Source organism: Lepidochelys olivacea, assembly GCF_965140295.1.
Source record: "Lepidochelys olivacea isolate rLepOli2 genome assembly, chromosome: 3".
NCBI classification, from domain to species: domain Eukaryota; kingdom Metazoa; phylum Chordata; order Testudines; family Cheloniidae; genus Lepidochelys; species Lepidochelys olivacea.
In genome coordinates, this window is record NC_140413.1 from 124,815,686 (window position 1) to 124,839,925 (window position 24,240).

Below are 24,240 nucleotides of genomic sequence, written 5' to 3' on the forward strand. Positions count from 1 at the left end.
ACATGCTAATTGCACTTCCTCCTCTCTCCACTGTGGAATATCAGAGCTAATTTTGATTCCATTAGGAGTCTAGTTACAGGCTGCTGAGCTCACTTTGGGCTAATGGTGCACCAGCACTGAGGCTCCCCTACTACAAGCTGAATTCACCGAAGAGCTGAACTGACTAAGAGCTGAAATCACTGAGCGTTGGGTTAAGTACTGGGGGAGCCTGAAGATATATTGTGGAGAAGTTTGCGGGACGGCTGGAGTGCCCTGTGGACAGGCTGGTGGAGCAGTTCATAGGACGGAGGGAGCTGCTGGTGGGACGCGGAGCAGTTCGTGGGATGGCGGGAGCTGCTGGTGGGACGCGGAGCGGAGCTGAGTGAAGCAGTTCGTGGGGCGGCTGGTGGAGCGGAGCGGAACGGAGCGAAGCGAAGGCCTATGGAGCCGTGGGGTGGTCAGCTTCAGATCATGTAAGGTGCCTTTTACCCCTGCCCCCATCTCCACCCAGGTTGGGAGGTAAAGCTCTGCAGATAAACTTTTGAACTCTGGGGCTGCCCTGACCAGGGACAGAGACTTTTGGGTCGTTGGACTTTTGGGACTTTGGGTGATTTGGGGTTGCTGGACTCAAGAACCAAAGGGAAAGGGCATGTCCCAATTTGCTTGGGGTGGGTTTTTTGCTCATGGGTTGTGTTAGGAATCCTGTTGGTGGTGTTTCCCCAGCATAGTGCCACATTGTTTCTCTCTGTTATTAAAAGGCTTTTTGCTACACTCAGACTAGGTGCTTGCGAGAGGGGAAGTGTTGCCTCTTGGAGGCGCCCAGCGGGGTTGGTATATATTTGTCCCAGGTCACTGGATGGGGGCTCAAGCCGGTTTGCATTGTGTTATTGGAATGGATCCCCTAGATATTGAACCCGGCCCTTGTTGCTGCCAACTCTGACGGGCAGAAGGGTTATACTTACAAGGCCTAAGTCGCTTTGTGGGCAGGGGCATTAGTCTCTCTGTGCTTCAGTTCCCCATCTGTAAAGGGGGGGTAATAGAACTTCCCTACTTGACAGTGGTGTTGTGAGGATAAATGCAACAATGATCCTGAGTTGCTCAAATACTGTGGTGACAGGGGCCATATAAATACCTTAGATACTGTTAGCTAGCACAATCTACATCACCCTTACATCTTAGTATAGGCAAAGCCAAGGTGTAAGAAGGTCATACAGTCTTCATGACTAGTCAAGGCCTGGTCTCAGCTCAAGTTGCCGCAAAAGGTGTCAATTAGGAACAGAGCTGGCTCTGTTCCTATCTCTGCTCTTACCTCTACTGGTTTAGTGTGAATTGTTTTCTAGCTTTTCACAGAAACCATGTCTCTGAACGTATAGAGGGAAAGATGAGAAGCAGCCTGCAGGGAACGGAGGGTGTCTGGGTTTTTTGTTTTTGGCTAGGGAGAAGGCAGAGACAAGCTCTGGAAAGAGCAGCACGTCAGCTGCATTCATCAGAGCCTTCGGAATAGACAAACTGGATTTATGACAAAGGCTGCTACTGGATCTCAGGATTTCCCAGCACTGAGTGAATGACAGCCACGGCAGTGCTAAGGTAGCTAATGTAATGCTTTTCCCTGTGGAGCAATCATAATCAAACAGCAAAACAACAAGACCAATCATATTTGCCACTGATTTTCAGGGAAATAGATGGCTGTTCTGAATAACTGTTTGCGTCATTAGTTTACAGAGCACATTGAAAGTCCCAGATATTTTTGTCTGCTGAAATTGTACAGCTTTGGGATGGAGAAAAGCAAGGGACTACAACTCCCATAACCCCTTCCCCTTCTGGTCTGCCCTTTCCCCAGGCCCCATAAGGGGAAAGGTCTTGACCCAGGAAGCAGCCAGGCTGTGTTTGGGAGTTGGAGCTGCATGGTGGCAAGGTGCTGGAGAGAAGCCCTAGGCAGTGTGGGCAGAGCTTCAGGTAGAATAGGCTGTTACAGCTGGGTGCAGGTCTGTATGGGACTTATGGGGAAGCAGCAGTGGTTGGGGCCCCAATGAAAGACACTAATTGAGTGTAGCTTGGAAACAAGCAAATGCTTATTTGCTTAAACTAGGATTGCCAACCTGCAGGATTGTCCTGGAGTCTCAAGGAATTAAAGATGAATCTTCAATTAAAGATAATGTCATGTGATGAAACCTCCAGGAATTCATCCAACCAAAGCTGGCAACTCTAAAAGAGACTGGACTGAAGAGGGCATCCTAGGCCTGAAGAGCCCTTTCTCTTGACTGGGCTTCCCCAGGGACCCAACCCAGAACCACTGTTTTTCACTCGGAACTGTAACTGTTTAAGCCTCTGTAACCAGGGTACCTGCAACCTTTCCCTCTCCTGCCACCCCAGTGACATGTCTTTTCACTTAGTCACATGTCTGCGTGGTTACTGGGACCCACCAGGCCTTGCTGCTGAGGCCCCTGCAGTGCTTGCCTCTGACTTGCAGTACACCTGCCATGCTACTGACCCCGAAGGGTTTGGGGTACTGGGCAGTCACAATAATTATCGCTTTTGACTAACTACATTTTCACTAGAGTTACCTTAATGCAAAGTGCTCTATAGGTGTGCTACAGCGGTGGGTCTCAACCTGAGGTCCAAATCCTCCTGGGGGGCCACTAGCAGGTTTCAGGGGGGTGCCAAGCATGGCTGGCATCAGACTTGGTAGGGCCCAGGGCAAAAACCCAAAGCCCCACCGCATGGGACTGCAGCTGGGGTCTCCGAGCCCCACCACCAGGGGCTTAAGCTGAAGCCTGAGCAGCTTAGCTTTGTGGTGCCCCCGGTAGCATGGGGCCCTAGCCAACTGCCCTCCTTGCTACCCCCTAACAGCGGCCCAGGTTTTTATATGCAGAAAACAGTTGTTGTGGCACAGGTGGGCTGTGGAGCTTTTATATCCTGTTTGGGGGAGCTCAGAAAGATAAAGGTTGAGAACCCCGATGCTACAGCACATGGTAAAAGCAAGGGACAGAAAAAAATCAACACTGAATGAGCCAAGGTCCGCCCGCTACAGTATAACAGAAGGATACAACTGCAGCATGACTGGGTGGTGGTGAAGGGAGGAGAGAATCCGATGTCTATGTTAAATATATCTTTCCCCTCAAGGATGGAAATTGAAGATCAGGCTTACAGGTGTTTTTTAAACAAGTATCCTGTAGCTGGATTACCTTTGTCCACCGAGCTGTCTCTTCCTTCTGTTGTGGCTCTGTGCGTGAGAGTGAACAGGAGTATCAAAACTAGCCTTGCCATACAGCCACGTGATGCTCTTCTGCCTCAGCTATCAATTTTTAAAACCGATCTGCCTTTAAAATGATTCATTTTTAGGCAAAAACAGCAGCACTTTTAGCCTAAGGCTTGTGCCCATGCAAAATGTTATGGCACATTTTTTGAGTTTTTGTGGCAGCCTTTTGTATTCATGGGTTACCTTTACTTGATAAGGGCATATTGAAGTTTTCAAACTAGAGCATCTATTAGCAGATGTGGAAAATAGAACAAAAATGACAATAATACCACAGACCCCAGGTCGTATGTCAAACCCCACTCTTTGAGGCTCTGTCCTAGTTCACGTCTCTGCAAATAAGGCATCCGAAAGCTCCTTTTTTTCTGGCCAGCAGCAGCAAAGTGAAAACTGACTGGAGAGCTGGGCTTTTATTTGCTCACTCAGGTCTGTCTGTCTTTAAGAGTTGCATCTTTGATAGTAAACACCTACTTTCAATTAGTCACCATAAACTCCACAGTCACAACAGCACAAGAACAAGTCTGATCCATACTCCCAGCCACCTCCACATAGCTTCATCGGAGTGAAAATGGCACCATGGCTTTTTTAAAAAAGAGGGAGAAACGCACCAATGAATAAAATAAAGTGAATCATCGGATTTTTTTAGTAAATAATACTCTCCCTGAAGCAGTTTCTCCCTTGTCATTCTTTTCCTACTCGCATTTGCTGCTGTTACTCATTATGGGCCTGATTGTGCAACCCTTACTCATGTTAGTGAGCCCTGAGACGAGTACTTCTGTTGAAGTCATTAGCACAGGTTCTGCAATCGGATCCTCTGTTATCAGACTTATTTAGAGGGTATGTTCTTCTGGGCAGGGACCTTGTTTAAACTGTTTTCTTGTCTGTGGAGTTCCATGCGCATCCAGGGTGCTACGCTGTTCTCTCTCCCTTTCTACACACCCTCTTCCAACCATTGAAGGAATGAGGGTAGCTGCCACTTTACTGGCCAGCACAAATATCAGTGCCTTGCTCCTTTCAAGGGCCAGTTTGGTCCATTAGCAATGTTGTTTTGGTTCTGAGGTGCCTCTTGCAGCCAGGCATCCCATCAAACATCAGTGGGGTTGGGAGGGGGAGGCACACATGCAAAGAAGAATAAAAGGATACATCCGTGTGGCTGATCAGCAATGAAAGAAGAGTTAAGGTCCTTGTGAGGCAGATGTTTCATTTACCTAGTCTAGTCAAACAAAAGCATGGTAAATCCCTAGCTTGATTTGATTTTAAGAGGTGTTCAGGGAAAGGCCTTCCTATGCTGTCACAGTTTCCTTATGAGTAAACTGTGTTTGTTTAAAATAAATTTTTATCAGTCATAATTGTGAAAACTCTGGGACAAAACCCTTGTGTTTTATCCCTGAGATTTCTCTACGTTGTCACTGCTGCTGAGGTATTTCATCTACAAAAATTTTAAAATGTAATCACACCAACTGCAATGTGTCTGTAATGTGGAGAAAATACTGTGCCTCCTTTCTGTATTGCTACCTATACAATTGCATATAAATAGCACATTTGTTTCACATTGTGAAATCATGGCTAAAAAGTCATTCCAATAATGCTGTAACTCTTTTCCCCATCAGATCTAAGACACCTGCAGTAAATAAGAGATCACTTATGCTCCACCTTTAGGGTGAAATTAATCTCTGTGCAGAGGTCCAGCACAAGGTGTAGGCACCGCTTCAATCCAGTTTAAGCCCTTATACAGATACCCCAGTGATGGATTTAAGAATCTAGATAGATATGTATTCTATTCATAAGCAAATAACTAACACCTTTATGAATCAGATAAGTATGATATAGTCTTAAAATAAGTGATCTGAAGACAATTTTACATTGTTATGCATGTACTTTTGCTGAGCCACATGGCTGGTGAAGCCATGAAATATTAATGGCCATGCAAATTTCTTTGCTGTGACTCAAGCTTTGCTATGTTCCTGACCCTTGACTTCCGTTAATCATCTCCTGGGTGTGTGGTCTGCTACTATGCTGAGATATCTTGTGAACAGGGACAAAGTAATTACTTGATCCCTGGCTGCTGCAATAATATTTCTGACCGCAAAAAATGGAGCGGGACACTTCCTCCCTGGATTGAAACAAAGCCAATCTGGCTGCTTCAGAAGGTTTCTGGTGACCTGAATGCAGATCCATCATTTACTTAACTGTGGGTTTAAAGCCAGCATTATTTGACTCTCTTAAACCACCCATTTTTCCCTAAATTAAACATGAATGATTTCTAATCCATTGTTTTCTTCTCCCGCTAGCTTTGTTACAGGCTTCCTTGTAAACAAGACTTTCCAATTCTCCCCTGTGAGCCAAAAAATAGTTATATCTTTGGTCTTCTCTCTATAATTTCCTTGCATTAATAATCCAGGCTCCTTTAAATATTTGGAAATGTAATCAATGTATCATAGTTAATCGACACAAACCAAGCCTTGTCCTGAACAAAGCAATGACATAGGAATAGCCATACACAGGGTCCATCTAGCCCAGTAGCAGCCGGTACCAGGAGCTTCTTCAGAAGAAGTTTCAAGGATCCTTCACTAGGCAGCTGTGGGATACTCTGTCCCTATGAAGGTCTCATCCTGAGCCTTAATAACTAGAGACTGGTTTAAACTCTGAAACATGAGATTTTTCCCTCCTAATCCTCATTTTGTTACCATTAATTATTATAACTCTGGATAGCCATATAAATGTCCAGTCCCTTTTTGAATTGTGCTATGGTCTTTGCCTCAGTGGCCTGTTGACACATTGACTCTGCCCACACCTGGATTAGAACCATGCTAGCCACAAGAATAAATTATTAATTAATAACACTGGGTGTCAGCTGCAGTTTTAAAGAATTTGATGCCCCCCACCCCCATTTCCCATGAGATGCATGGCTTTATGGCATGAGATTCATAATTTGTACATATGTAGTGATTCAGCCAGCTATCATGCAGCAGGGTGAAAACTTTAGAGTGTGGTGTTTTACCCACTTTTACTTGCATTTTTTGGGACTTGATCCTGTAAATGTCCCTCTACACAGAACTATGATTGAAGTGAATGGATGGGCCACATGTGAAATGGTGGGATGATTGGATCGTAGTTATCAAAAGATTCTCAAGCTCTGTAGTTGAACCCTATTTTCATAACCATTTAACTATCTGTCATGTTATGGAGTACATGAAATGGGAAAAATCTCCATTAGGACAAAAAGTCCCATAACCATGAACTTTTGACAGTGTTGCTCTGCACTTTTTTCATATTGGTCCCAATTTTGGAAGATACTCAAGCACATGCTTAGGTTTGAGTGCTTTCCTAAATAGGGCTGCTTTGTTGAATCAGAACTATTATACTTAAGATGTGAGCCTCTCTTTGGGTTACAGTTAGCTTGATAAATGCATGACAAATTCTGAAAAAACCTATTTTGGTGTTTGAGTTTTAGCCATTAAAATGACTGTTGGCAGGCCAGAGCCACCACCTAATAAAAATTAGTGTTTACATGTGTTGTGTTAAAGCTACATAGTTTTTCGCTTTTTAAAAAGAAACTGACTTAGTGCCCATGCAGAGAGACATTTTCCAATACCTACTACATTCATAGACATGTTTTTAGTACTAGGACGTCCTGTGACCAGGGGCTACATTCGAGTGCCTGTGCTAAATACACGTCTGCATTTGAGCACACAGACTAAAATGTGTGTGCTAATAAATATTTTGTTCCTCAGGGTCTTTCTCTGATCAAATCCAACTACAGCCATTTCCCTCTCCCATACCTTTGACAGCTCCTCTCATCCCTTGTTGATGCCAGTGTTTGATTAATTCCTGGCTTTTACCAAATCAGATTCAAGCTCCTTGGCCCAGAGCCTCGGAGGTATTTTAGGCGTCCATTGAAATCAATGGCTATTAGGAACCTAAATAGCCTTCAGGATCTGGGCCCTTGTCCTTACCTTCAGTTGTGTACGTAATTTTGTCCCACCTCTGCCTCTGATGTAATTTCTTCTTACTCCTCCTCATGTGTCTATGCTCCTTCCAGTCCTTTCTCCTCTCTGCTCTTTCATTCCCTCCCAATCTTAGCTTTCTGCCAGCTTTGTTACCTCTCCTTGGCACAGTCACTCTGTTCTTACCAGCCAAGCACCCTCCTGTACATCCTTCAAATTCCTTCCTCCATAAAGCCTCATTTTCCTCTGAAATTCTCTCTCCACACCCTACTTTAGCTAAACTGTTGTCCCATGCCCTGCGTTGGGCCCCAGTCCTACACAAACCCCTGTGCCTGTGCAGAACTCTGTTGTGGGGGGTCTGCCCATGTAGATCCATTTGCAGGTTTGGAACCTTTGTTTGTCTCTTAGAACAGGGCAGTGAATCTGTCTTATTCTGTGCTGTGTACATTCGTGGCCTCTTGTAAATGATTAGTAATAACCTGTGCGTTAAAAAAAATGCCAGGAAATGCTCCCACACAAACAACTATGTCAAAGTGTTGATATTGTAAATGAAAACCATAATAGCAAAAAATTCCCAGGCCATATATATTCAGGCACCTCAGCACAATTTCACCTTTGTTTAATTATTTCCTTAGCTTGATCATTGTGCTGAGGTGTTAGAAGAACATGTGAAATTGGAAATTGCTAATTGGAAATTGCTTTGAGCTTACGCTGTTTTTTTTTTTTTTCCTCCCAAGTGTACCTAAGTTTTTTATGAGACAGTTTTCTCTAGATGCAAATATGTAAATAACTCCTAATCCCTCCAGTAGACGCAGGAGGTTGGTGCTGTGGTGACATAAGGGTCTTGTCCCTTCTGAAGTATCCTGTCCACCTGATGAACAGTGAAGATGCAGTAGTACGTGAGCTACTGATACAGGGAGCGAGGCATCCATTGCAGAGAGTTCCCCATACGGGAGCTAATTTAGTGAGTCGCTATGAATGAGGTGTCGAGTCGGTACACATTTCTCAAAAGCGGAGGCTATAGTGATTACCAGTGTTTAAGACAAGAACATTAAATCTTGACCTGCAACAGTTACATGATATCAGCAGAAGACATGCACAGTTACGGACGTCAGCCATACGTCACTTGGACAAACACTTCTTAAAAAGACAAACGCCATATGTGGTGTCCTACTGATTAACAAAGAGGAGCCCATTCATTGTCAAAGCAGATAGAGAAGATTGGGAACTTGTACGCTCAACCTGAGAAACCTTGGGCCCGACTAAGGGCTTGGCTACACTTGCAGATGTAGAGCACTGGGAGTTAAACCAGCCTTTGGAGACCGCAGCAGGGAAAACGCTGCTGTGTGTTTACACTGTCAGCTGCAAGCGCACTGGCGTGGCCACATTAGCAGCTCTTGCAACGCCACAAAGAGCAGTGCATTGTGGTAGCTATCCCAGTGTGCAATGTAGCGGCAGCGTGCTTTTCAAATGGGGGGGAAGAAGTGTGACAGGGAGTGTGTTGTGTGTATGTGGGGGGAGAGACAGTGTGTTTTGGGGGGCAGTGTGTCAGCATGCTGTCTTGTAAGTTCAGACAGCAGCAGACCCCCTTTCCCCCCCACACCTCTCTCTCTCACACACACTCACAACTTTCCACACTAATGGTTTGCTTAGTCCCGGAGCAGATGAGCAGCTCATCTGTCAGAAACGGAGCTTTGAAAGGGGCTATCCGCACGCCGGCAGCCGATTTCAAAACAATGAGAAGAGTGGCCACTTGACTTCAGGGGATTATGGGATGTTTCCGGAGGCCAGTCACAGCGCGGTAATGCAACACCTTGTCCACACTGACACCTGGGCGTTTCAGCCAGGGCGCAGCAAGCTCTATGCTTTTCGTGGAGGTGGATTCTCAGGAGCGCTCCAGCTGCAGACTCCAGGAGCTCTCCGTGCCTTGCCAGTGTGGACACCTCAGGAGTTAGGGCACCCGGGGCTGATTTAATGCGCTCTAACTTGCAAGTGTAGCCAAGCTCTTACGGAAGTACTGAGCACCTGCCCCAGTGGCGTAGCTAGGGGTGGAAATTTAGGTGGGCCCCGACTTTCCGGTGGACGCACAATGACAGACTGTGCTAGCTCAGCTTCTCCCCCGACCCCACGCCCTCTTCCGAGCCCTGGTGCCCCCAGACACAGGGCTTCACCTGCCGAGCTGGGCAAGTGCATGCCTCACCGAGGGCAATCACCGCCAGCAGCTCCTTCTCCGCCGGGCTCAGCTCACCTCTCCTGGGAGTAGCCTGGGCGCCTCCTCCTCGCCCCGCGCTCGCAGGGGCCAGACCTGGTGCCGCACATTGTTGAATGCGGCAGGGCACCCCCCACGTGCCCGCTATCCCCCTCCCCTCAGAGCAGCTGCCAGTGGAGGCCCAACCATTTCCCCTCCAGTGGCCGAGGGGGAGACGTGTTGGCCACCCCTCACCGCACATGGGGTTGATTTCCTAGCACAAACAGCCCATGCTGCATTCTGCATGGGGAAGGGCCCAGGCCCCGTGCTCTGTGTGTGAGGTGCTGGTTCCCATCGCCTCCTTTCCAATCCCGCCACCCCCCCATTAGTGGCCTGATGGTACGACCAGGTGGAAGGGGGCGGGGTGCCACAAGAGCTGGGGTGCTAATGAGTCTCTGCGGTGCTGTTCTTCGCTGCTTCATTGTGTGTGGCTGCTGCATATCCCTGTTAAATTTGGGCGGGCCTGGATGCTAAGTGGATGGGCCGCAGCCCACCAATACCCAGCTGTGGGTATGCCCCTGACCTGCCCCCCATTGCCTTCAGTTAGCCATTAGTGCTCTACACGTCTGAAAATCGGGCCAAGGTGTCTAAAGCTGCTTTCCTCTCCCCTCAAAATAGAGCATCCAAGAAATCAGTGACCTCTTCTCTGGCTTTTGGCCCCATTCTTCTTTCCCCAACCCCTGCCCTGCTCCTCTCTCCTGTGCCCATCATCTCCCCACTTCCTTCCTTTCCTTCATCATTTCCTTTCTCTTGAGATCCCATTCTACTTTCTCTGTTTTTCTTGGAAGTTTTTGCTTATTTAAAAATCCTGTCAGTGTTGCTGCTGCTCCCTCTACTGAGATGAGCTCAGTGGCCTCCCCACCTCCAATTTTGCCTTGTCAGTTTTTCTGAAAGCCAAGGGGGAAAGGGTTGAAATAAATACCTGGGTAGGAGTGAGGCTTAATGATTATGAAGGTAAACCATAAACAGGCCCCTGGCTCTGGGAATCTGCTCTTGATTCTGCTGTGCCCTAAATGAAGTTAGTGGCCTCCATGCAGTGTATAATGACTAGTCAACCAATGTATGAATTTGTGGACACTAAACTTTCTAAACTACTACATGCTACAAGGGGCCACAGCAATGGTTCCCTCAACCCACCTAGCAATATTGTTAACCTATCCAACTATACTCTCAGCCCAGCAGAAGCAGCTGTTCTATCTCGGGGCCTCTCCTTCTGCCCCTCCACCCCCACGAACATGATACAGTTCTGTGGTGACCTAGAATCCTATTTTCGACGTCTCCGACTCAAGGAATATTTCCAAAATACCTCTGAACAGCATACTAATCCACAGAGGTCTCCCTACCAACACTACAGAAAGAGGGATTCTAGGTGGACTCCTCCTGAAGGTCGAAACAGCAGACTGGACTTCTACATAGAGTGCTTCCGCCGACGTGCACGGGCTGAAATTGTGGAAAAGCAGCATCACTTGCCCCATAACCTCAGCCATGCGGAACGCAATGCCATCCACAGCCTCAGAAACAACTCTGACATCATAATCAAAAAGGCTGACAAAGGAGGTGCTGTTGTCGTCATGAATAGGTCGGAATATGAACAAGAGGCTGCTCGGCAGCTCTCCAACACGAGTTTCTACAAGCCATTACCCTCTGATCCCACTGAGAGTTACCAAAAGCAACTACAGCATTTGCTCAAGAAACTTCCTGAAAAAGCACAAGATCAAATCCGCACAGACACACCCCTGGAACCCCGACCTGGGATATTCTATCTACTACCCAAGATCCATAAACCTGGAAATCCTGGGCGCCCCATCATCTCAGGCATTGGCACCCTGACAGCAGGATTGTCTGGCTATGTAGACTCCCTCCTCAGGCCCTACGCTACCAGCACTCCCAGCTACCTTCGAGACACCACTGACTTCCTGAGGAAACTACAATCCATCGGTGATCTTCCTGATAACACCATCCTGGCCACTATGGATGTAGAAGCCCTCTACACCAACATTCCACACAAAGATGGACTACAAGCCGTCAAGAACACTATCCCCGATAATGTCACGGCTAACCTGGTGGCTGAACTTTGTGACTTTGTCCTTACCCATAACTACTTCACATTTGGGGACAATGTATACCTTCAGATCAGCGGCACTGCTATGGGTACCCGCATGGCCCCACAGTATGCCAACATTTTTATGGCTGATTTAGAACAACGCTTCCTCAGCTCTCGTCCCCTAAAGCCCCTACTCTACTTGCGCTATATTGATGACATCTTCATCATCTGGACCCATGGAAAAGAAGCCCTTGAGGAATTCCACCATGATTTCAACAATTTCCATCCCACCACCAACCTCAGCCTGGTCCAGTCCACACAAGAGATCCACTTCCTGGACACTACAGTGCTAATAAACAATGGTCACATAAACACCACCCTATACCGGAAACCTACTGACCGCTATTCCTACCTGCATGCCTCCAGCTTTCACCCTGACCACACCACACGATCCATCGTCTACAGCCAAGCTCTGCGATACAACCGCATTTGCTCCAACCCCTCAGACAGAGACAAACACCTACAAGATCTCTGTCAAGCTTTCTTACAACTACAATACCCACCTGCAGAAATAAAGAAACAGATTGATAGAGCCAGAAGAGTTCCCAGAAGTTACCTACTACAGGACAGGCCTAACAAAGAAAATAACAGAACGCCACTAGCCGTCACCTTCAGCCCCCAACTAAAACCCCTCCAACGCATTATTAAGGATCTACAACCTATCCTAAAGGATGACCCAACACTCTCACAAATCTTGGGAGACAGGCCAGTCCTTGCCTACAGACAGCCCCGCAACCTGAAGCAAATACTCACCAACAACCACATACCACACAACAGAACCACTAACCCAGGAACTTATCCTTGCAACAAAGCCCGTTGCCAACTGTGCCCACATATCTATTCAGGGGACACCATCACAGGGCCTAATAACATCAGCCACACTATCAGAGGCTCGTTCACCTGCACATCCACCAATGTGATATATGCCATCATGTGCCAGCAATGCCCCTCTGCCATGTACATTGGTCAAACTGGACAGTCTCTACGTAAAAGAATAAATGGACACAAATCAGATGTCAAGAATTGTAACATTCATAAACCAGTCGGAGAACACTTCAATCTCTCTGGTCACGCGATCACAGACATGAAGGTCGCTATCTTAAAACAAAAAAACTTCAAATCCAGACTCCAGCGAGAAACTGCTGAATTGGAATTCATTTGCAAATTGGATACTATTAATTTAGGCTTAAATAGAGACTTGGAGTGGCTAAGTCATTATGCAAGGTAGCCTGTTTCCTCTTGTTTTTTCCTACCCCCCCCCCCCAGATGTTCTGGTTTAACTTGGATTTTAACTTGAAGAGTGGTCAGTTTGGATGAGCTATTACCAGCAGGAGAGTGAGTTTGTGTGTGTATGGGGGTGGGGGGATGTGAGAACCTGGATTTATGCAGGAAATAGCCCAGCTTGATTGTCATGCACATTGTGTAAAGAGTTGTCACTTTGGATGGGCTATCACCAGCAGGAGAGTGAATTTGTGTGGGGGGGTGGAGGGTGAGAAAACCTGGATTTGTGCTGGAAATCACTTTAGATAAGCTATTACCAGCAGGACAGTGGGGTGGGAATAGGTATTGTTTCATATTCTCTGTGTATATATAAAGCCTGCTGCAGTTTCCACGATATGCATCTGAGGAAGTGAGCTGTAGCTCACGAAAGCTTATGCTCTAATAAATTGGTTAGTCTCTAAGGTGCCACAAGTCCTCCTTTTCATTCAGCACAATGTGACCTAATCTAAGTTATGTGATCCGTAGAGACTATAGACTGGAAGAATCCTCACAAAAAGCCTGGTGACGTCCTCTCTCCCTTCCCTCAAGGGGGTGGCAGGTGCTCGTGAGGGTCGTTGTGCTCTGTCTCTTCTCTCTGGCTGCTTTTGTCATTACAAATCCTTTCCCAGATTTTTGCGTGTGTGTGTCTGGACTGAGTTTGCGAGTCCAGTTTCCAGCACCGCCCTTCACTTCACTTGCAAAGGGGGAAATGATTAACTCAAATTTTGAAAAGAGGGAAGATCCAAAAGGCAGAACCAAGCAGTGACTAATCCTCCTCCCAAGAGGCTTTGTAACTTTGATCTGGGAGTCAGTTCTAATAAGCAAGATGTCTTCTGCTCCCAGAAAAGGTGACCTGCCCACCTCACTTATCATTCACATGGAGACTCTGAATTAACTCTTTTCCCAGTGAAAGCCTTTACATCACTTGCTACAAAGCCCTTTGCATAGGAACAATTGGGGCAGCCTTTTTGCTTCCTGCAGAACACACTAATAGAGTAGGTTTCTTTTTAATGTATGAGAACACACAAACGTACAGCAAAAGCAGAGGGAGAAGCCTAGATGATCTCTTTGGTGTTTCCCTTGGTATCTCTTCAGTGTTCCCTATCAAAGCAAAAAAGTTAGAATAAATTCAAATAAATCCCCCTCATCCCTGTATCCCTTCACTAAAGCACTTTCATTGCAAATTACTCTCTTGGGAAATTAGTGCTTTGGGCTTTTTTGTAACAGCAGTGCTAGCGTACAGCCTTGAGAGAAGTCGTCTATTGAGATATGCACTGGATGATTTGTGGAAGACCTGATAGGTTAATTTCCCTGTTTTATTGAGGGAGAGCATGACATAAAGAACCCCGTGCGTGCCACTGCAGTCAGCCTACTTTGCGTGTGTGGTGTTCGTTCCCCTAGCCCCCTTCTCTGTGTCCCTCCCTCTCTTCCAAACGTTGCTTCCCATGCTGGATTTTAAGGCCAGCTTGTGTTGCTGGCTATAGTAATTATGAAAGCTATCTTGTTTTGGGTTGAAGGAAAGGCACTCGTTTGGGGCTGGCTATATGCAGAGAATTGCATTGTTGTATTGTGTATCTTCAGATGCTTCCCCCGTGTGCATGGCATGCTGTCAAGGCATGGCTGTTTAAAGCAAAAACACTTGGCTTTGGAGGTTAGGAGGACAACGCTGAAGGCCATTAATGGATGTTTATGAATGCAGCATGCATTTTAGTACTTCGTGTCTTTAGCATTGTCCTTCATTTTCTCTCCTATCACTCCTTCTCCCTCTCTTTTAATTCACTTTCTCCCCCTGTAAAGCACTTAGTGCTGTTGAGAGAAATTGGAGTGGCTGAATCTAATTAGTTTAGTGTCAGTGTCTATGTGTATAGCATGGGCTTTCCCAAGCCACTGCTTTAACCCTGCAAATGAAATGATCCATGAGGTCTACATGCTAAACCCTGCCGCTGGGGATGGGGAGGGAAGATGGACGGACTGCATAACCTCAAGGACTCATCTTACAGTAATACTTTGCCCATCTATAGCACTTTGTAAATATTAAGAAATCAGCCTTCTCCACACCTTGTGAGGCAAGTAACTATCATCCCTCTTTACAAAGGGGGAGAGCATACAGAGGTGAGGTGACTTGCCCAGTGTCGCATATGAGGCCCTTGGCACACCAGGAATAGAACCCAGAGCTCTTGTCTCCCAGTCCTGAACTTTAGTCACAAAATAAGATCATCCTTCCCCTCATATCTCAGCACCTTCTCTGCCACCCTGTTGGCACTGCTTTCAAATACATGAGCCCATCAATAAAATGCATGGCCAGGGGTGCACCCAGGAAGTTAACAGATTTCCACCCAAAACTTTTGGGACCAATTTGTTTATTTAATGCTTAAACACTCTCTTTCCCCCTCCCATCCTGTACATGATCTCTCCATTGCCCTCCTGGGCCCTCCCTCTTTGCAAGCAGCAGAGATAGTTCCTCTACCCTGAAATTTACATCACCAAATCAGTTGCTCACAGGTGGTAGGGGGAGAATAATACCACAGATTCTGCAAATGAACATCTACTAGTGGAATTATTTCAAGAAATCTGTGTATTTCATGTATTTATAATTTATTACTAGGGTATCCATTCACTAACAGCCCAAGAGGGAGAAAATAATTCATTAATCAGTAAGGTATTTGTAAGTCAAGCACTTATTATGATCCAGTCTCAAGGAAACATATGAGGCTTCAGAAATTTTTTAAGTTTATCTATGCCAGTTAAGTTGTTTTACATAAGAGAGAGACATTTAATCCTACTGATCTGTCTCTAACAGCTCAAGAGGAAACCAATTCAGATCCACTGTAATCTGAGTAATAGATTCAAGGCTAGGTCCCTCTTATCAGTGGGAAAGGAGGCATTTCATCTCACAGTTTGTGCTGTCTTCCCTATGGTTATCTATTCCCTGGTGGCCAGATATGAGCACTGGCCAATTAGTGGCATCCCCCTTTCAATAGCTGAACTCATCATGTATGCATTCTGCCTCTGCTGACTGTAGCTGAGACTTGAACCAGCATCTCACAGTCTGGCAGTACACTTGCTCCACCTCCACCAGGGGATCCAGAAGGAGCAGTAGCCTCTTGCTGCCTCAGGTCCCCAGCTGTGAAATGCTTCACCTCTTAGGGGTGTTGGGAAGATAAACACATTGAAGACTATGAAGCACTTTGAGATCTACTGATGAAAAGCGTTCTTTAAGCGTAGGCTTGGCAGAATTTGTTTTTTGTTTTTTTATGAGTTCAAAGGATAATTTCGGGTCATTTTAAAGCATTTTTTCAATTTAAATTTTCACATTTGTGCAAAATTATGGGCAAAGCAGGATTGGGCTTAATGAGTCTTATGAAAGCAGCCCCTGCGAACTACAGATGAGGCCAGATCCTGGGAGATGCTGGTACCAATGCAGGACTACACAGACTTTGGAAGCCCATAGGGCTATGTCACCCTCAGTAGACCGCCAGGGCTGTGTCGGAGTTGTGAAGGGCCTGGAATAATAGGAAGGCATTTAGTGGGCCTGTGACCTTGTAGGGTCACCATCTTGCACTGTCAATGTCTTTAGTGAGAATTTTAAGCAGATGGGAAGTTTTGCAAAAATAATGCCCACTAAGGGTTCATGTGGCGACCCTCCCCTAAAACAGGGAATTTCTAGCAGGTTTGTCAGGTTCTTTGGTTCCCAACGCTGGCCCTGTCTGCACCCAAACTTGAGGAAGGGATTCCTAGAGAAAAGGTTTCAAAATCTGTACAGTTTCATTAATGCAGTTCTGCCTACCTTCCCCAGTCAGCAGTGTTAGAGAAGTGGGTACACAGTTGGCATTCATCTGTTAAACAGTCCCTTTGGGAACTGTCTCTCCAAAATCAGACATCTGGCCCGCTCTCCTCAGCCACTTAACTTTGTCTTCTTTTTGTGTAAAGCTGAAGCTCAGTGCATATCCTGTCTCTGCACCTGGACTAAAGCTTTGGTTTTAAACTCTATTGTCTCCTGTGTGTTTGCCTGTTCTGTGCAAGGCTGATCCCGCCGGGAGCTGTGAACTCATTTTAAAGATGTTCCTTGGATAAAGGAGTAAAGTATTTAAAGGGAAATTCTTGGCAAGGTGGAAACCCAGGTAAAAAAAGATGTTCTCTTTCTCTCTCTTTCATATGAATGGTGAACTTCCACCTTTCGAGGCATGCATTTCATAGCCAAGATAGCAGTGAATCATTAGAGGAGTCTTTATGTTAAGTTAAACCCTCACCATGCGAGCTTTTCTTTAGATCCCATGAGGAGCTGATGTGTGCCCTGTTAGTATCTTTTCCTTCCACTTATCTAGGTTACCCTCTCAACTTCTGTATTTTCCACAGTATGCATCTGATGAAGCGAGCTGTAGCTCACGAAAGCTTATGCTCAAATAAATTGATTAGTCTCTAAGGTGCCACAAGTACTCCTTTTCTTTTTGCGAATACAGACTAACATGGCTATTACTCTGAAGTCTGTATTTGGTTTTAGTCATCATGTAACCCAGGGCTTATCAAACTACAGGAAGACCTGCTAGAGGTAGATTCGTGAGGCTCATTCACTAAGGCTTAGATACTCCCATCCAATGCAGAACCTGATCAACAGGCTGTGCACCAGGTATTGCCAGAAAGGTGGCTAGGGAAGGCTTCCTCCCCTAGGCCACAGAGTGGCTGATGTTGCAGTAGCAATCTGGCCCTAACATAACCACTCTGAGGTGCTAGAGGAGGGAAGATGGAAGGATCTATTTGGCAGCAGATCTGTACCAACTATTCCTACCTCTCACTTCACACACACACCTGAGAATCCAGGTGCAGCAATGGATACAATATGACCCACTGCTCCTTCCTCTCAGACTGCAAAATAAGTTGGCAAAGATCAGACACACGCTCCCACCTTTGCTCATTTCTCCAGAAGATTCCGGTCAGCATCACTTATTTTATGATGATTGAGCTTCAGCCAATTCAGATTTACTTCTCTTACTTCTCACAGGCCCTGGGAAAGCACAGAAAGCACTGTGTCCAAGTCTGATGCAGAGCGGAATGTTATCTACATATGAACAGGGTAAACTGTACTGTCTCGCTCTCTCCCCAAGCAGCCATGACCAAGAGGGAGGACAAGATGGAATCTTGCAGAACACCACACAGGGGAATTCCTTTAGAAGAAGTGAAGTTTTAACTGGGGGCGGGGGGATCTCCCTGACAGGACGGTGTACGGTTATTGAAGGGCCTTCCCATCCACATCCACAAAGATCTGCAGGTGAGTCAACAAAAAGGTATGGGATGTGAAAGGCTGCTGATAGAGCTAACTAAATCATCAAGGGCGCCTTATTGTGTCCATCGCCAGAACGAGTTAATCACCATGGGTGACAGCTCTGTCTCTCTTCTAGACGCTTGCCTGAAACCCAGACTTGCTGACGTCTAAACCTGAAAACCAGCACTATCAAAGTAACATAAATTTCCCTCAGTTTCCACGCATACACATTGATTGGCATACATCTGCATTGTTTGGCCCTAACCCAGAGTGACATGACCCCATGAGAAGGAGTGATAGGAGAAAAAATGAAGGACAATGCTAAAGACCTGAAGTACTAAAATGCGAGCTGCATTCATAATATCCATTATTGGCCTTCAGCATTGTCTTCCTAACCTCCAAATGTAGGTGGATGCTGCCCCATGTGCTCCCTCATCCCCTCATATATCCCTGCCCCTGTTCTCTATCTCTCCCTCGCTTGCTGTCCCCATTACAGCAACGTGCTGCTGCCCCTGATTCCCCACTACGCTGCCCCCTGCCCGCATTTACTGCCTCCTACTCTGTTGTACTGCTGCTTGTTGCTTCCCATCTGTTGCTCCTTCCCAGAGTGCTGCTGTCTCTCTCACCCCCATACCTAAACTCAGGTCCTGGCTACCTTTACACTGGGGCCTTCTTGCTCCTCTTGCTGGCTCGGGGGAGTGGAGAGGGGATGGTGGCTGGAGGAATGGGTCCAGGGCCTGCTAGGTGAATTATCTTCCCCCTGGAGATCCTACCACCGTCTCTCTGGGATGAGGGTGGAAGGGACCCGCTCTTGGCAGCCCCCAAACACTGGAAAAGGGGGGAAGCCAGACACCACCTTCTGCAGCCAGCATGAGGGGCAAGAAGACCGCTGTGGAGGGGAAGCCGGGAGCTAGGGTTAGGGGTGGAGACAGCATCACACTGGGTGGGGAGGCAAGGCAGCAGCCACCTTTTTGGATTGGAAATAGGGAGTCCTGGGAGCCTGAACCAGTGAGGAGGTAAATGCTAGCCCCTTCACCCCACACCTTGGCCTTGAGGCAAGGGGAGCAGGAAGGGCCAGAGCTGACTGGGAGATCAGGTCTTTGTTTATTCAGTTGCCAGGCTTTCCTTCAGCACAGCTATCAGCCCTGCATGGCTGCTTTTCCCCAGGAGGTGGGGGAACGGGGAAGAGCCGCCAGTCAGGTGAAAACCCATAGAGTTGGCAGGTCCAGGAACCAGAGTGCCAAGGGTTAAGGATACCCATGAGATCAAGCATCTGTGCCACTTTTTTCTCTGTACCTGTCCCTAACAATGGTAGGCTAGAGACTGGGAGATATTTGTGATATTGTAAATGTCAAGAGCTGGTTTCCTAGGCAGCAATTACACCCCTGCCTTTTAAAGGACAGCTGACATTCTGCCATCCCAAAGGGAACAATCCTTATCACCCGTTGGCCCAAAACTTCCCCTCTGGCCTTGATCAGTCATGAGGTGCACAGGTCCAGCTCACAGACAGTTGGCCTTTATTTGCCAGTTCTTCTGGAAAGAAATGGATGAAGCTCCGTACTTTGGAAGAAGCTTGTATCCAGATCTGGGTCCAACTATCTTGGAACAGGTCTGTTTCTGAAATGGGATGAGCCTAATCACTATGGCAATCACTGTGAGGAAGTTTGAATCTGGGTCTTTGTGAGTGAGGCCTTTGTCTATTCTGCAGCAGTTTGAGAACAGCCCTCTCATCCCTGCCTTTGGACTTTTTTGCCAAAACAAGATAGATGCATTCCAGTGGCAAACCTGAGTATTGTGTGTGTGTGTGAGAGAGAGCGTGAACATAAACACCTAACAATGGCTCTCTCTCTCTTCATCCTTCCCTGTATTCATTCTTTCTCATTCGATTTCCAGTTTTGCTTCATTTTCTCTGCTGCTTTGTGTCATTCTGTGTCTATATCTCCAGTTAATGTCTCTTGTTTTCTCTTGCATGCTTCCTTTCTCTAGCTATGGCTTTCCTTTCTGACAGTTAACTAGCTGGTTTTAAAGAACAGAGAAATATCAAGCTACTTTTGGTGTAATGCATGTTTGCAATCTTCCGCTGAGAGAGCAAAGCTTATGCTTTCTGCAAGAGCATTGCTGAAAAGTAAATTCCACTTGCTGTGAATTGGGTGTGATTTTTACCATGTGATTGGCATGAAATTTACAGAGAGTGACTGCTTGCTGGGATGAGCTCAGCACTGTCACTGTGAGATGGGTTAGGCCCAAGCTGCTTTTTAGGTCACTTAGCTGAGCTGCTACTTTTGAACAAAAATCTGGTTAGAGATAGTGTAATAAACATAGAGGAAACTGAGGAGGAGTAAGGGCTGTTTGAGGACAATAACGATTACCTGTTTATGAGCACCACAGAAGTCATCACCAGAAAGATTGGTGTAGGAATGGAGTTATATAGTGGACCAGGGTCAGGAGCAAATTAAAAAGGATGTGAGTCATGTGGGGAACAAGCTACAAGGTCTTTGCATAACTTCTTGGGAATGCTAGCTGAAAACGGACACCAAAGATTGTGTTATGCAAATAAACATGACTGATTAAAACTGATTATCTCTGAAGAGATCCTAAATTCTAAGCACAACCCCAAGGGTGGATTTGCAATGAGTTCCTGAGATCAGGGTCTACTTTTGCATAGTAGAGATGCATGGTCTGGCGGTAAGCCAAAGAGCATACAGAGCATAGAATCATAGAATATCAGGCTTGGAAGGGACCTCAGGAGGTCATCTAGTCCAACCCCCTACTCAAAGCAGGACCAATCCCCATCTAAATCATCCCAGCCAGGGCTTTGTCAAGCCTGACCTTAAAAATATCTAAGGAAGGAGATTCCACCACCTCCCTAGGTAACGCATTCCAGTGTTTTACCACCCTCCTAGTGAAAAAGTTTTTCCTAATATCCAACCTAAACCTCCCCCACTGCAACTTGAGACCATTACTCCTTGTTCTGTCATCAGCTACCACTGAGAACAGTCTAGATCCATCTTCTTTGGAACCCCTTTTCAGGTAGTTGAAAGCAGCTATCAAATCCCCCCTTGTTCTTCTCTTCTGCAGACTAAACAATCCCAGTTCCCTCAGCCTCTCCTCATAAGTCATGTGTTCCAGTCCCCTAATAATTTTTGTTGCCCTCCGCTAGATGTTTTCCAATTTTTCCACATCGTTCTTGTAGTGTGGGGCCCAAAACTGGACACAGTACTCCAGATGAGTCCTCACCAATGTCGAATAGAGGGGAGCGATCACGTCCCTCGATCTGCTGGCAATGCCCCTACATATACATCCCAAAATGCCATTGGCCTTCTTGGCAACAAGGGCACACTGCTGGCTCATATCCAGCTTCTCGTCCACTGTAACCCCTAGGTCCTTTTCTGCAGAACTGCTGCCTAGCCATTCGGTCCCTAGTCTGTAGCGGTGCATGGGAAACTTCCGTTCTAAGTGCAGGACTCTGCACTTGTCCTTGTTGAATCTCATCAGATTTCTTTTGGCCCAATCCTCCAATTTGTCTAGGTCCCTCTGTATCCTATCCCTACGCTCCAGCGTATCTACCTCTCCTCCCAGTTTAGTGTCATCTGCAAACTTGCTGAGGGTGCAATCCACACCATCCTCCAGATCATTAATGAAGATATTGAACAAAACTGGCCGCAGGACCGACCCTTGGGGCACTCCACTCGATACCGGCTGCCAACTAGACATGGAGCCATTGATCACTACCTGTTGAGCCTGACAATCAAGCCAGCTTTCTATCCACCTTATAGTCCATTCATCCAGCGCATACTTCTTTAAGTTGCTGGCAAGAATACCGTGGGAGACCGTGTCAAAAGCTTTGCTAAAGTCAAGGAATAACACGTCCACTACTTTCCCCTCATTCACAGAGCCAGTTGTCTCATCATAGAAGGCAATTAGGTTAGTCAGGCATGACTTGCCCTTGGTGAATCTATGCTGACTGTTCCTGATCACTTTCTTCTCCTCTAAGTGCTTCAGAATTGATTCCTTGAGGACCTGCTCCATGATTTTTCCAGGGACTGAGGTGAGGCTGACTGGCCTGTAGTTGCATGAGAGAGTAGTAGCAGGCTGTGCACCTCATGTGAGAGAGAGAGTGTTGTAAGTAACACCCAGGATTGGTTCAAGAAGTAACTGGAGTTGAGCCACTAAGCACTGGTCTACGCAGTTTTTGTATTGCTATAAATACAGCAGTTTAGAAACAGACACAGACCAGTATAAAGGTGCTTACATTGGTATTGTTGTGTATTTGGTTGTCGTAGTAATAGAATCTTGTTGTTGCTATGGCAACTGAGTTAGATTATTAGGGGATAGCCCAGCTGGTTTTGGCTGGTTGTTGATTAGGTCAGTGTGGCAATAAATGGCTGCTTTTCAAGGTCTACAGCTCTCTGCATCTCAACTGATTTCTTCCTAAAATTGCTGCCCCCAAGGATACAACAACGTGGCAACGAGGGTGGGATCCCTGTGCTGCCCCAGCAACAGAAGAAGGTAGAAATCAAGGTTTTAAAAAAACCCACCTTTTTGCTGTTGGAAGTGGGTGTGAACTTGCTTGTTTGCACTGATGGTGCAAACTTAAACTAAAACCGTGGCTGCTGGAACCTTTTGAGGAGACTAGAGTGGAATGGCATGTATATACTGAGTGTTTTGAGTTTTTCTTATTGCAAATGACATTGCAGAAGAGAAGAAGGTGCCAATATTCTTAAGTGTTGTAGGGGCTAAAACCTACTCCCTGCTATGCAGCTTACTATACCCTGTTAAGCCAGAGACCAAATCTTACAGTGACATTGTGGAAATCCCAGGGTCCCATTTTTTTCCAAAACCACTGGTTATTGCTGAAGGATATAGGTTCCACAGAAGAGACCAAAAAGAAGATGAAACAGCTGTACAATTTGTAGCAACTTTGAAGAAGCTTGCGGAACACTGAATTTAAGGAGATGTTAAATGATGCCCTACGTGACAGGTTAGTGTGTGGTCTGTACGGTGAAGCTATATGGAAGCGCCTATTGACAGAGGCTCAGCTTACCTTACAGAAGGCTGCTGATATTGCGGTCTCCATGGAACTGGCTACAAAGGAGGTGCAATACATTGGTGCATCCCCTAGGGTGCATAAAGTGTCACAAGAACCTACCCACAAAACTGTGCAGAGTCAGGAATGTTACCGCTGTGGTAAGCCGGGTCACCAGGCATCAGAATGTTGGGATAAGGACCTGGTGTGTCGACACTGTGGCAAAAAGGGACACATTGAGTGTGCCTGTAAACAAAAGAAAAAGAGGCCTTGCGTCTGGCGGACCAAAAAGAAAAATCTGCATACCCAAGAGCACACCCAGGATGGTCAAGGTGACACCTCATCAGATGAAGCAGTACCACTCCACGTTTTGTCTTTGGCAGTGGGCTCACACGAATACTGGGTAACCCCATCGTTGGATGGCAAACCCGTACGCATGGAGCTGGACACTGGTGCAGCCGTCTCGCTGGTCTCTGAGACTGTGTTTCAAGAAAAGTTACAGCATCTTCTGATTAAGGCAATGAAAGCTGTTCTGAAGACATACACGGAAGAAGCTGTGCCCATGTTGGGCATTACTGATGCTAAGGTGGAGCTCAATGGACAGGCTGCTAAATTGCCGCTGTTTGTGGTGAGAGGTAATTACCCAGCCTTAATGGGTAGGTCTTGGCTAAGGAAGATTCAGCTGAACTGGGCAGAGGTGCACCGAATAACTAAAGAAGAAACCAGTTTGACTGCTATACTAAGGAAACATGCTGCTGTTTTTGGAGAGGATCTGGGAAGTATGAAAGGAATCACCGCGACATTGAACATTAAACCTGGCAGTCAACCAAAATATCTGAAAGCTAGAACTGTGCCATATGCCCTCAGGCCAAAGATTGAAACAGACGTGGAGCACCTGGTCACAAATTGAGTCCTAATACCAGTTACCCATAGCCCATGGGCAACTCCAGTCGTTCCAATAGTGAAGGAAGATGGCTCCCTCCAGTTTTGCGGAGATTTTAAAGTCCCAGTTTACCCGGTGTTGTGTGCAGAGTAATACCTGCTTTCCTGCATTGTTGACCTCTTCATGGGCCTGGCTGGGGGACAAAAGTTCAGTAAGATTGATCTGAGTCAAGCATATTTACAGATGCACGTTGATGAAAAGTCCCAAGAGCTGTTGA